At 43.5% G+C, this 5,000-nt stretch overlaps 1 long non-coding RNA gene across 1 annotated transcript in view; it reads right to left on the bottom strand.

The window, feature by feature from the left end:
* LOC148758992 (uncharacterized) overlaps positions 1–5,000 on the bottom strand; it is a 7,882-nt gene that overhangs the window by 1,728 nt on the left and 1,154 nt on the right. The window contains exon 2 of the long non-coding RNA XR_016020183.1: positions 1–505. This exon is cut by the window's left edge and continues 1,728 nt beyond it. This is a non-coding gene — a long non-coding RNA (uncharacterized LOC148758992). The remainder of the gene's footprint in view (positions 506–5,000) is intronic.

Here is a 5,000-nt window from a genome sequence, read left to right on the forward strand (position 1 = left end):
CCAGGGCAAGCTCTCCATGGAACAGTCTCAACATTTAATTTCAACTGTTTAGCACAAGATGGACGTGATGGAGGGATGGGCAGTTTTACTTTGCGTCCCCCGGACCAGTCGCCTAGCATGTTAAGATGAACAGTCCATCCAATTAAAGAATCCTCAATATGCATAGTGACAGGGGAACTACGCAAACACCCAGTCATGGAGCTATTTTTTGCAATACAAATAGGCAATCCCAGACCTATGCCATTGTAAGTGAAAGTTTTTTTCCAAATGCTGTCTCATATGTCCATTAGAAGGCAATCCTAAGGCATGAGTATCATTGACATATACTGGAATTTCCGGACCTTCCCAGATAGCAGGATGAAGAATAGGTGGATCGGGCACATAGGCCCAATACGTCTGGTCAGGTTCCGCTGTCACTTGGCAAAGCATCAGCAACATCATCAATGGGCTGAGGGTCCACATGTCGCACCAATCTTTCTGGCAGCCACCGAGGGCCTTCTGCATCCTGTGGAAAAACACAAACATGTCCTCGGCCCCATACGAGGACTGGGTCTGGGCCATGCCAGGAGCCCATAAGTGGGTCTTTCCATTTAACCAAAGCCTGAGGGGCTGCAGAAGGATGCCAAAAGCGCTCTGCAGCACTCTTACCATGGGCATCCAAGGTCAAAAAATTTTGAATAAAGAGAGAATGAGACAAATAATTATGAGGTGTCAGGGGGTATAGCTCCCCCTTTTTTATTTTTTGTAAAGTGAGTTTTAATGTTCCATGAGTACGTTCCACAATCCCTTGTCCTTGGGGATTGTAAGGAATGCCAGTAACATGATCGATCGAAAATTGCTGACAAAATAGAGCAAATTTTTTGCTGGTATAACATGTGCCATTGTCTGTTTTAAGTTTTTTAGGAGTTCCAATCATGGCAAATGCAGCAAGGCAATGTCTAATTACATGCGATGTGGCTTCTCCTGCTTGGACGGAAGCCACAACATATCCAGAGAACGTATCGATGGAGACATGAACATATTTTAACTTTCCAAATTCAGGTATATGAGTTACATCCATTTGCCATAGATCATTAGGACGTAAGCCTCGGGGGTTAACTCCATAATGAGGCACAGGCAGAAGATGTGAACAATCTGGACACTGTTTTACTATTTGACGTGCTGCTTCTCTGGTTATTTTATACTGCAATCTTAGGCTCTGACTATTTAGATGGTGGAGGCTATGAGCCTTTTGTGCTTTCTCTACTCGAGTTAAGGCAACAAGCTGAGTAGCAGAGTCTGCAATTTGATTTCCTGAGGCCAAAGGGCCAGGAAGATTAGAATGAGCTCTAATATGGCCAATGTAAAATTTTTCACAGCGCAGCTGAATGGCCTGCTGTATCTGAAGAAATAGATCCTGAATAACAGGATTGCTGGTACTAATAAAGGGTACTGTTTCTAAATTTTGGATAGCACGAACTACATAATGGCTGTCAGAAAATAAATTAAATGACTGGGAAGCAAAGTCAAGCAATACCATATGAACTGCTCGAAGCTCAACTATTTGAGCTGAGGCTGGAGGTGTCTGCACTCTTTTGATGACCTTATCATTGAGTGCATAGACAGCTACACCATTACTAGATCCATCAGTAAAAATATTAAGTACAGCAGGAAGAGGAGCATGTGACACAACCGAAGGAAAAATAGGAGCATGATGCTGAAAAAATTGAAGCAATTTATGCTTGGGATAATGATTGTCCAATGTTCCTGTAAAACCAGCCAATGCAACAGGAAAGCTATCAGTAAACTGCATCAAACCTTGAATTTGGATTTTTGTAAAGGGAACAACAATAGAATCTGGCTCTTTTCCATAATATTTTCTAGCTTCTAAGCGACTTTCTTGAATTAAACTAGCCACAAATTCATAATAAGGAGTAAGATTTTTCTGAGCAGTCACAGGAAGATGTATCCATCTAAGTGGCCCTTGTTGCCACAAAACTGCGGTGGGTGTATGCTTAGTACTTAATACATACACATCCAAAGATTTATCATAATCAAGGAAGGAAACATGTTGTTCCTGAATAGCTTTCTCTACTTTAAGGAGCGCTTTTCGTGCAGGCTCAGTAAGAGACCTGGGAGAGGTTGGATCAGAATCCCCTTTTAAAATTTCAAACAATGGTTTAAGATCTCCAGTAGTTAGTCCCAAAGAAGGACGCAGCCAATTAATATCTCCCAACAGCTTTTGAAAATCATTAAGAGACTTAAGATGATCTTTTCTGAGTTCTATCTTTTGAGGGGAAAAATGTTGAGCAAATAACTGAAATCCCAAGTAAGAGTAAGGCTCACTTCTCTGTACTTTCTCAGGTGCAATAATAAGACCTGAAGCCAGAAGGTTCTTCTTCATATTTATAAAGCAGGCTAATAACATTCCTTCTTTCTTACAAGCCAACAAGATGTCATCCATATAATGAATGATATACACAGAAGGAAATTGTTGTCTGGTGTTATCAATTGCTTCACTAACAAACTTCTGACACAAGGTGGGGCTGTTTGCCATACCCTGGGGAAGAACCCGCCACTGATATCTCCTCATTGGCTCTTGAAAATTTGGACTAGGGACACTAAAAGCAAATCTCTTGCAATCTTGCGGATGAAGGGGAATAGTATAAAAACAATCCTTCAAATCCAAGACTATTTTATAAGTGTCTTTTGGTATGGCAGAGGGATGAGGTAATCCTGGTTGCAAAGCCCCCATAACTTCCATAGTTTCATTCACTTTTCTTAAATCCTGCAACAATCTCCATTTCCCTGATTTTTTCTTAATTACAAAAATGGGTGAATTCCAAGGAGAGGTTGATTCAGTTATGTTGCCTTGTTCAAGCTGCTCCTGTACTAGCGCTTGAGCGGCCAAGATTTTTTCTTTAGTAAGGGGCCATTGATCTATCCACACAGGCGTATCAGATTTCCAAGTTATTGCCTCTGCTGTTTTTTGGTGGAGTGCAGGTAAATCTATGACCCCTGGGGAAAATACCCCAAACCTGTCCTCTGTAAATTGGGATTGGGCGATATAGGTTCCTGACGTCCTTGTCCTGCGCTCCCTAAGCCTTTCCCGGGAAGAAGCCCCTGATCAAACATCTGCTGAGTAACTTGAACACTCGGGCTGTAAAGATAAACTCCCATATTGCTCATAATATCACGTCCCCACAAATTCACCGGCAAACCGGGAATAATATAAGGCTGAAATGTTCCTTGATGACCATCATCATCCTGCCATGATAACAAATTACTACTTTGCTGTGGGGCGTGAGACTGACCGATACCTTGCAGGCTTGTACTCGTACTTTGCATCGGCCAATTAGATGGCCAATGTTGCGCAGATATGCAAGACACATCGGCTCCAGTATCTAAAAGCCCTTGAAAATCTTTCCCAGCAATCTTAAGCTGTAAAACAGGTCGATCTTTCTTTATCTCTTGAACCCAATATACATCCGAGGAACCAAAGCCTCGATCTCCTCGTTCTTGGTCTTGTCTATTTTTCCCTATTTTCATCCTAGGCAAAATTATTAATTGAGCAATCCGAGTTCCAGAGGGAATATTGGAAATAGTCAGGGGTGAATGAACCATAATCTTAATTTCTCCGGTAAAATCCTCATCAATAACTCCCGGGGAAACTTGAATTCCCTTCATGGTTGTGCTACTTCTCCCTAATAGAAGCCCAACGGTTTTTGGCGGCAGCGGCCCAAAAACCCCTGTGGGTAGGGCTTGCATTCCCATTTCAGGAGTTAATACGATGTCGGCGGTGGAACACAAGTCCAATCCTGCGCTGCCTGAGGTGGCCCGGAATAAATCTGTGATGTATTTCTTTTCTGAGGTTCGTTCCCTTTCTGCTCGGGAACCTGCAGAGCCCCATAACATTGCTGATTCGGGGCCTGGGGCTGGCCCCTCACCCAGTTTCCCTGAATCAGTTTTCCATCTTTATCTGTCCTAGATTTACACTCATTAGCCCAATGTTTCCCTCTTCTGCATTTAGGGCAGACATCTGGAGGTTTTCTAGCAGGAGCAGCTGTATTCTCAGTTTCTCCCTTGTCTGGGCATTGGGCTGCTCGATGTCCCCTTTTCCCGCAAGTAAAACATGCTCCAGTACGATTCCCTGTATGAAGTCTTGCCTGTTGATTTAGCACTTCCCTCATAGGCTTTCCCTGAAGAGCAGCTGCTATCGCTATTCCCTGGGTAAAAGAGGGCCCCACATCAGTACACAGGCGAAGGTATTCAGATAAATCTCCTTTCTTCCTAATTGGCCTGATAACGGCTTGACATGCCGAATTGGCATTTTCATAGGCAAGCTGCGTTATAAAGGACTGGGTAGCCATTGACGCCCCAAAAATCCGTCCAGCCGCAGTGGTAAGGCGGGACACAAAATCTTGGAAGGGCTCGTCAGGTCTCTGTCTTATCTGAGATACATGCTCCTCTTTACGGGAAGTGTCTGGCAGCATACGCCAGGCTTCCTTTGCAGCGGAAGAAGTCTGAGCATAAGCTCCTACTGCAAAGCCCATTTGGTTTCTTATTTCAGCATAAATGCCTTCACCGGCCAACATCTCAAAAGTGATGGGAACTCGCCTTAAATTGTTCTGATAAGCTTTCTTTTTGCAGTTTTCATAAAACTCAGATCTCCATAAGAGATAATCACCTCCCGAAAGGCAAGCATGAGCAAGAAGCTTCCAATCCTCTGGAGGGATGGCTTCAATAGCCAGAATATCCAAAATTGCCAGGGTGAAAGGGGCAATAGGTCCATACTGCACACAAGCCTCTTTCAATTCTTTTATCTGCTTCCACTGGAAAGGCGTCCAATCCCTAACCCTACGCCCTGCCTGATCATACCTTTCAATAATAGGATATACACCAAACTGCTCTGTAGATTCCCCTTGCTTGTGGGCTTGTTCACAAGCCATTTGGAGCGGCGATTTTACATCAAAGGAATCAGATCCCGGTTTAACATAACCCGGTGGAGGCTGTGTGGGCAT

This window comes from Rhinolophus sinicus, chromosome 1 (genome assembly GCF_057876585.1).
Source record: "Rhinolophus sinicus isolate RSI-liver-muscle chromosome 1, RSI-T2T, whole genome shotgun sequence".
In the NCBI taxonomy this organism is placed as follows: domain Eukaryota; kingdom Metazoa; phylum Chordata; class Mammalia; order Chiroptera; family Rhinolophidae; genus Rhinolophus; species Rhinolophus sinicus.